The 9246-nt window shown below is 44.2% G+C and overlaps 1 protein-coding gene across 4 annotated transcripts in view; it reads left to right on the top strand.

Annotated features, from left to right (window-relative positions):
• The first annotated feature begins 9003 nt into the window (after positions 1-9003).
• Positions 9004-9246, top strand: part of Ccar1 (cell division cycle and apoptosis regulator 1) — a 48490-nt gene continuing 48247 nt past the window's right edge. The window contains exon 1 of one of the 4 annotated variants that reach the window (XM_021204390.1): positions 9004-9167. The gene's annotated coding sequence lies outside the window, so the exon portion shown is untranslated. Of the gene's footprint in view, positions 9201-9246 lie in introns of all 4 variants that reach the window. The other 3 variants (XM_029542196.1, XM_029542198.1, XM_029542197.1) reach the window with 3 other exon arrangements.

The following is a 9246-nucleotide window of genomic DNA, read 5'->3' as shown; positions in this document are numbered from 1 at the left end:
CCTCTGCCTCCCGAGTGCTGGGATTAAAGGCGTGCGCCACCACGCCCACCACGCCCAGCTACTCCTCAACTCTTTAGGGAGATCTTAGGCTTTCAACCTCCAAGAACTTGAGAAACAGCACCAAACACTTTGAGTTCCTTTAAGATCCAAACTGGTAAAGAAGCAAAGATCCTGGAAATATTCACACTTGGAGGGGAAAAAAAAACAGCTATGAAGAAAATGACTCGGCTGTTACCAGCCTGCCAGAGGGTGAACCAAGACGTTCACTGGGGGCCTGACCAGCATCCTCAGTGTTAATGAGACTTTATCAAGAAAGAAAGGCTCACTAAGGATGAAGTTAAGTTGGTAAAGTGCTTGCATATATACTATGCAATCTTCATATATATATATATATATATATATATATATATATATATGACAGTTATTTTTTTTTTTTAAGATTTATTTATTTATTGCATGTAAGTACACTGTAGCTGTCTTCAGACACTCCAGAAGAGGGAGTCAGGTCTTGTTAAGGATGGTTGTGAGCCACCATGTGGTTGCTGGGATTTTATCTCTACACCTTTGGAAGAGCAGTCGGGTGCTCTTACCCACTGAGCCATCTCACCAGCCCCATTTTTTTTTTTAAAGACTTATTATTTATTATATGTCAGTACACTGTAGCTGTCTTCAGACAATCCAGAAGAGGGTGCCAGATCTCGTTACAGATGGTTGTGAGCCACCATGTGGTTGCTGGGATTTGAACTTAGGACCTTCGGAAGAGCAGTCAGTGCTCTTACCGGCTGAACCATCTCTCCAGCTCCCCTATGCAATCTTCTTATAGCAATGGTAGAAAGTACTTAACAGATGAAATCCTACAGTTGGTGCAGTGGAAACGTGGTTTTGACATATTACATTTGCACTGGGTTACATTACATTACAATTGCACTGGATTATTAGTTCATGCACAAAAGTAATTTGAGTGGATCAGTCTGGTTCAGGTTATTACCCAATGAGAGATCAATTCCTAACATGAGTGAGGCCCAATTCTACTGATTGACTTGAGTTCAGTCCCTGTATTCGCCATCGCAGAAGGAGAGAACTATCTTTGACCTGCTCAAGTACTTTATAGTTCTTTAGAGCTGCCACTCACACACATACACACTTATGCAATGATTACATTGCATACGATGCACTCGGGAAGCAGAGGCAGACTGATCTCTAAATTTGAGGCCAGCCTGGTCTACTTATCACTTCCAAGCCAGCTAGAGCTATGAAGAGAGCTGTTGTTGTTGTTGTTTTTGGTTTTTCGAGACAGGGTTTCTCTGTGTAGCCCTGGCTGTCCTGGAACTCACTGTGTAGACCAGGCTGGCCTCGAACTCAGAAATCTGCCTGCCTCTGCCTCCCAAATGCTGGGATTGAATGCATGAGCCACCATGACCGGCTAAGAGAGCTGTTTCTTAAACACACACAGTGTGCATGAAAAAAAGTACCAAGAGTGAGAGATGTCTCAATGTTTAAGAGCACTATTTGCTCTTCCAGAGAATCCCGGTTCAATTCCCAGCATCCATTTGACAGCTCCTATCTATAACTCCAGTTCCAGGGAAACTGACACTCACACAGACACACTTCACATTGACATACCTGCAGGTAAACACCAGTGCACATAAGATAAAGATAAGAAATTTTCAAAAAGAAAAACACACCAAGGGTCATGGTGGTGCTTGCCTCAATCGCAGCACTCTGGGGCAGACAAGTTGATCTCCAGGAGTTCAAGGCCAGCCTGGTTGGTATAGTGAGTCCCAAGCCTGCCAAGTAAGTAAGACCTTGTCTCAAACAAACCAAACCAACAAGATTCTCACACATCAGCAGAAGGAAAGCTCCTGGTGGTCATGGCGATGGCGCTTACCCATGGTGCGGAGTATTCAGTACCTTGAGGAAAAAGAAGCAGCTGTTAGTTTTTTTTTTTTTTTTTTTTTTTAAAGATTTATTTATTTATTATATGTGGGTAAGAGCACTTACTGCTCTTCCAAAGGTCTGGAGTTCAAATCCTAGCAACCACATGGTGGCTCACAACCATCCTTAACAAGATCTGACGCCCTCTTCTGGAGTGTCTGAAGACAGTTACAGTGTACTTACATATAATAAATACATAAATCTTAAAATAAAAAAAAAGAAAGAAAGAAAGACAAGTAGAGGCTAGAAAAACGGTTCAGAGATTAAGAACTCTGTTTTTCCAGAGATTCTGGGTTTTATTACAAGCACCAATGTGGCAGCTTACAATAGTCTATCAGTACAATTTCCCGGGATCTAACACCCTCTTCTGGTCTCTATGGCCACCAGGCGCACACATGAGGTACAGATATAAATTCAATAAAAACTTCCAGACACAGCCTGGCAGGGAGAGGCACACGCCTTTAATCCCAGAACTTGGTAGGCAGAGACAGGTGGATTTCTGAGTTCGAGGCCAGCCTGGTCTACACAGTGAGCTCCAGGACAGCCAGGGCTATACAGAGAAACCCTGTCTCAAAAACAAAACAAAGCCGGGCAGTGGTGGCGCATGCCTTTAATCCCAGCACTCGGGAGGCAGAGGCAGGCGGATTTCTGAGTTAGAGGCCAGCCTGGTCTACAGAGTGAGTTCCAGGACAGCCAAGGGCTATACAGAGAAACCCTGTCTTGAAAAACAAAACAAAACAAACAAACAAACAACAAAAACAAAACCAAAAAAACCTTGTAGACACATTCCCCACTCCCCACTCAGGGTGGTGGCAGTGGGTGCACACCCTTTTAATCCTAGCACTCAGGAGACAGAGGCAGGTGGCTCTCTGAGTTCAAGGTCAATTTGATCTATAAAGCCAGTTCCAGCCCAGCCAGGGCTACACTCAGAAGCAACAAACCATTGCACTAGAAGAGATACTCACTGCTGACCTCTGACTTTTACTCTCTTGTGTCCTTGTAAGCAGACATGCAAACATGCCCAAAGAAATAAACAAGCCAATAAATAAAACTTTAAAAAAAAAATGGTTGCGGGGGTGTGGGTTGGGAGAGGTCGGCAAGGATGCAGCACATTTCTTGTGGGAATATAAAATAGTACAGCCACCATAAAAATAGCTGAACATTTTGTCAAGGATAAATATAGAATTATCATATGACCCAGCATTGCACCCTGTGTTACACTATATCCCCAAAGGGCTTGAAAACAGTTCAAAGAAAAGTGTGAATTTTCTATAGAGAAGAAGAGAAGAAAAAACTGAAGCAGGGTCAGATTATGCAATACTGCCTTAACTGTTTACCTTGTAGACAAGGCTGACCTTCAATTTGCAGTAATCTTCCTGCCTGTAGTATAGCTGGAGAACTCTTTTCCTTCCATTAATTTAGGATCTTTACTGTAGTTCTGTAATTTAAAAAAAAAAAAAAAAAAGACAGAGAGTAACTCAAAGGTTTGGCTATAAACTGGATTTTTATAGCATCATAACAAAGGAATAATGAATTTAGAGTCAGGCCTGTATGATGATATCCCATGTCAAGCTAAACGGGCCCTTGTCAAAAACAAAACACTGAGCATTGCTACACAGATCTGCCATCCCAATTAGTCAGGAAGCTCAAGTAGAGGGAACACAAATTAAAGGCCTGACTCTTTCTTATAAAGGAACTCAAGTCCAGCCCTGTGAGACCCTGCTCTAACGTCCAAAGAGGACAATGTTTCCAGATGATTGGGTAATCCAGTGTTTCTGTAGAATGCTCAAGGCTGTGGGTCAGTCTCTGGGAACTTCCTCCTTCTCTCTTTGTCTCTCCCTCTCTGTAAGAAAATATCGTGACAAACAGAAAGTTACCAGTCTCTAATGACAGTATGGGGATACCTAATGACGTTTCATTTGTGTGTATGGCTGGGTCTGGTGGCTTGTGGCTGTAATCCCAGAACTTGCAGCCAGAGGCAGGATTGTCACAAGCATCAAGCTAGCTTTGTCTATAAATCCAGTATCAGTCCTGTCAGGACTATTAATAGGATTTTATCTCCAAAAATAAAACAAAGGCAATCATGGCCAAAAATATTTTTGTCTAGTGTCTTTGTGTGCAGTCTATTACCTGGTGAGAATGTATGGTCAACTCTTATAGAAGACAATTCATATTCTGCCAAGAGGGGAGAGAGTGTCGGTTGGAAGCCTAGGGAGATTCTCTTGTCTAATTGCCTTTTGCTAAAAGCAATTCTTTTTATTTTTTTTTTTAAAAAGAGGTATTTATTTATTTATCTATTTATTTATGTAATGTATGCGTGTACACTGTCACACTCTTCAGACACACCAGTGGTTGCTGGAAAATTGAACTCAGGGCCTCTGGAAGAGCAGGCAGTCTGGAACTGAGCCGTCCCTCCAGCCCAGTTAAAAGCAATTCTTAAATAAAAGAGAAAACTTGACGCTGACTATCTGGCTTCCTTCAGGATTGTTCATAAAAGCATAAAAGTAAAAGTTAAAAGGTCAGGTGACTAAATAAAGGGTGGTATGTTTGTTTATATTTTAAAAAAACTATTTATTTATTTATTATACGTAAGTACACTGTAGCTGTCTTCAGACACACCAGAAGAGGGCATCCAATCATATTACAGATGGTTGTGAGCCACCATGTGGTTGCTGGGATTTGACCTCAGGACCTCCAGAAGAACATTCAGTGCTCTTAACCACTGAACCATCTCTCCAGCCTGTTTGTTTATATTGTAAACATAAAAAAAGAAATTCTGGCAGACTCAGGCAGATTTTCTGAGTTTGAGGCCAGCCTGGTCTACAGAGTGAGTTCCAGGACAGCCAGGGCTACACAGAGAAACCCTGTCTTGAAAAACAAAATAAAACAAAACAACAACAAAAAATTCTAAAGACAATGCCTCTTTTCTTAGCTCTGGCTCTCCTGTAATTCACTGTGTTGACCATGCTAGCCTCGAACTCACAGAGATCAGTCTGCTTCTGTTTCGCTCATGCTGGAATTGAGGGTGTTAAAGCAGTCACCATGCTTGACTTTTTTTTTTTTGGTTTTTCAAGACAGGGTTTCTCTGTATAGCCCTGGCTGTCCTGGAACTCACTTTGTAGACCAGGCTGGCCTCGAACTTAGAAATCCACCTGCCTCTGCCTCCCAAGTGCTGGAATTAAAGGTGTGCACCACCACGCCCGGCCATGCCTGACTTTTTATTGACTTTAGAAAATATTTTATTTTTTATTTTTCAGAAGTTTATTGCGAATAGAGTTGCTTCTAGTGCATATATGTCTGTGCATAACCCACACCTATGGACAACCATAGAGGTCAGAAGAGAGGAACTATATCCCATAGAACAGAATTACTGAAGTTTTTGGCCACCCTGTATGTGCTGTGATTAGAAGTCACATCCTCTGGAAGACTTCACAGTACTCACTGTGTAGCCCTGGCTGTCCTGGAACTCACTTTGTGGACCAGGCTGGCCTCCAACTCAGAGATCCGCCTGCCTCTGCCTCCCAAGTGCTGGGATTAAAGGCGTGCGCCACCACTGCCTGTCGACCTCACAGGACTCTTAACTTCCGAGTCTTTACATCACCCCCGAGATTTCATTTCTATTTATGTGTATGTATATGTGTATATGTTTGTGTGAATATGTGTCACATGTGCGCAGTACCCCAGGAGCCTGGGATAGGCCTCAGGGTTCTGTGTAGTTGTATGGCGCTGATGGAAATGCTGAGATGAGCTCCAGATTTATGGAAGAACATCAAGTGCTGCCTGCGGTTTCTTTTAGAATTTTTTTTAAGATTTATTTATTTAATTATAGGTAAGTACACTGTAGCTGTCCTCAGACACACCAGAAGAGGGCATCAGATCTCATTATGAATGGTTGTGAGAAACCATGTGGTTGCTGGGATTTGAACTTGGCACCTCCAGAAGAGCAGTCAGTGCTCTTAACCACTGAGCCATGTCTCCAGCACTTCAGAACTTTTTTTAAAAAGAAATATTTATTTATTTTTTTATGTAGATGAGTACACTGTAGCTAACTCCAGACACACCAGAAGAGGGCATCACATCCCATTACAGATGGTTGTGAGCCACCATGTGTTGTTGGGAATTGAACTCAGGATCTGTTTTGATTTGTTTTGTTTTGTTTTTCGAGACAGGGCTTCTCCTTGTAGCCCTGGCTGTCCTGGAACTCACTTTGAAAACCTGGCTGGCCTCGAACTCAGAATCCCGCCTGCCTCTGCCTCCTGAGTGCTGGGATTAAAGGTGTGTGCCACCACGCCTGGCGAACTCAGGACCTCTTAACCATTGATCCATCTTTCCAGCCCCCAGAACTTGTTTTTGGATAAGGTATCTCAGATTTTATTTATTTATTTATTTATTTATTTGTTTGTTTGAGACAGGGTTTCTCTGTATAGCCCTGGCTGTCCTGGAACTCACTCTGTAGACCAGGCTGGCCTCCAACTCAGAAATTTGCCTGTCTCTGCCTCCCGAGTGCTGGGATTAAAGGCGTGTGCCACATATCTCAGATTTTAGTATACTCACTTTCTCCCTTTTATTTCCGGGACACCAGGCACAAGATGTTTGGAATTTCTATAAGTTACTATAGTGTGATGACAGTTATATTTTAATAGTTTGAAGGCTGGACAGAATTAGTAAGGAAAAAAAAGTTACATTTTACCAAACTTCTGTAAGTTTTACTTAAGTAGGGAAGGGCCCCTGGATGCTTGAAAAACATTAAAGGACCTGTACCTATATGATCCTGTGCTCTTAGAATTTAAGGGAAAAGATACAAGGAACCACCCAAAAAGCTATTTACTTTATCCTATTGGTTTTGGTGCGATATGGTGTTACATAGTCCAGGCTGTCCTTGAACTCCTGATCCTCCCTACCTCTACCTCTCAAGTGTTAGATTACAGGTCTCCACATGATCATGCTTGGCTCATTGGCTCACCTACTCTTTTTTTTTTTTTTTTTTTGGTTTTTTGAGACAAGGTTTCCCTGTATAGCCCTGGTAGACCAGGCTGGCCTCGAACTCAGAAATCCACCTGCCTCTGCCTCCCCAGTGCTGGAATTAAAGGCATGCACCACCACACCCGGCTTGACTCATCTAATCTTATGTGGGATTCCTAGCATAAGCTATTTCATACTGAGAATGAATAGCTGTCACCAGCAGGTGTAGGGCAAAATTAGAGAATGACTTAATAGCTTTGTCTGTCTTCTGTCTCTCTCTCATTCTTTGAGACAGGGTTTATCTGTGTAGCCCTGGCTGTCCTATGTCTGCCTCTTCCTCTTGAGTGCAGGGACTAGAGGTGTGCACTCCCCCCACCCCCAACCTTTCCATCCCCTCTTGACCCCCAACTCCCCCAGCTGTTTCTTTTCAGTAGGGTCTTCAAATCCTAGGGGTGATGATGGCATTTTGTCGTGTATTAAAATCCATTCAATTGTACACTTTTAAACTTCCCAGCCTTAATGCTGAGGAGAGGGCACTGTGATTAAAAGCACTAATCTCTGTTATCAGGACCTGGGATTGATTATCGCACTGTAAGACCCCCCAACTCAATTTGTTTCCTTAGACCCCTAGAAGCAAAGCCCCGCATGAAGTCCTCTGTTAAACAAAGCAAGGCTTTTCTTGTTCTTTTGCCTCCAGCCTGAGAACAACACTAAAATTGGCTCATCTTAACCCACCCTGGCACCTGATTCACTGGGTAAGGGACTAAAAATGTTTGCCTAAGATAGCTTGTAACTCTTCAGTAGCAGATGAGCTGTAATACATTATCCTAGCTCTTATGATATTTTCTTAGCTTCTCCACCAAGAATGTTTGCCAAAGATAAGCCTGTAACCCTTCCGTAAGAGATGAGCTGTAGTACATAATCCCCACTTTTAAGATGTTTACTCAGTTTCCCCTTTCTTTGTGTTTTTTTTTCCTTTAAAAAAACTCCTAACTGCAACTCCTCTGCCCCCGTGTGGGTTATGAGCTCGGCCTCGGCATGCTGATATTGGATTAAACCTTATGCATTTTGCATCAAGAACGGTTTCTCTCGAGTTATTGAGGCGACAGTTCATCCCGTGACTTGAGCAAGGGTCTCCCCGGAACTGGGGTCTTTCAACACCGGTCAGGAACTCAAGTTTTGGGGGATCTGTGGTCTTCTCATCTCCAGGTGACCCAAGCCCACACTTGTGTGCATAAATACACGCAGGTAAAAACCCTCTAAAAATGAAAAGAATATAAAAAAATTTTTTTTCTTTACAACCTGCCTGGCCTTGTAGTTTGTGCCTGTCTCAGGCAGTATAAAGGCTGAGGCAGGAGGATTTCTTCCAGCTCAGAAGTTCGAATCCTGTCAGGGCTGCATATGTTAAACATATACCCACGATATGGAAGTATTTGAGTATATATTTTAATGTTGATCGTTATGTTAATTATAGCTCCATTTCACAAACAAGTAAGTTTTTTTTTATTTTTTTCGGTTTTTCCAGATAGGGTTTCCCTGTGTCGCCCTGGCCGTCCTGGCACTCACTCTGTAGACCAGGCTGGCCTCGAACTAAGAAATCCACCTGTCTCTGCCTCCTGAGTGCTGAGATTAAAGGGAGTGCGCCACCACTGCCCGCTAACAACTAAGTTTTTTTTTTTTTTTTAAGAGATTTATTTATTATATATAAGTACACCGTAGCTGTCTTCAGACACTCCAGACGAGGACATCCGATTTCGTTGTGGATGGTTGTGAGCCACCCTACTATGGTTGACTGGTATTTGAACTCAGGACCTCAGGAAGAGCAGTCGGTGCTCCTAACCACTGAGCCATCTCGCCAGCCCCCAACCACGAAATTCTTCCAAGCAAACAGCACAAGAATAGAAGACGGACGACCACAAGATGGCGGCGACGCCGGCCGGACCACGTGACTGCCGCTCGCGCTCTCTCGCTCCCCAGGAAGGACGGGCCTTGGCCCCCAGAGCGGCGAGCGAGGGCCACAGCTCCCGGTTCAGCGCAGCCCAGGTAACCCGGCTGGGGCGCGCTCTCGCTCGCGCTGCCTAGTGAGCGCGCCCGCGGGGGAGCGCGCACGCCGAACGTCCCTCGCGCACGGGCCCGTTCCTCTCGGAGCCGGGAGTCGGCGCGGCGTGGAGGCGCGGGGGGTGGGGGTGGGGGGTGTTGAGCACTCTGCGCATGCGCCTGAGCCTGACGGGTTTTGAAATGGCTTCTCGGCTAACCCGGGCCAGACTCAGGTGAAGGTCTGGTCAGTGTTTTGGTGTGGAGCGGTGGGTGGCCGGCCGCGGCGGGCTGCTTCCGTTCGTTGGCGGCGGG

Source organism: Mus pahari, chromosome 9 (assembly GCF_900095145.1).
Source record: "Mus pahari chromosome 9, PAHARI_EIJ_v1.1, whole genome shotgun sequence".
Lineage (NCBI taxonomy): Eukaryota > Metazoa > Chordata > Mammalia > Rodentia > Muridae > Mus > Mus pahari.
This window is presented reverse-complemented; position numbering and strand designations above follow the sequence as displayed.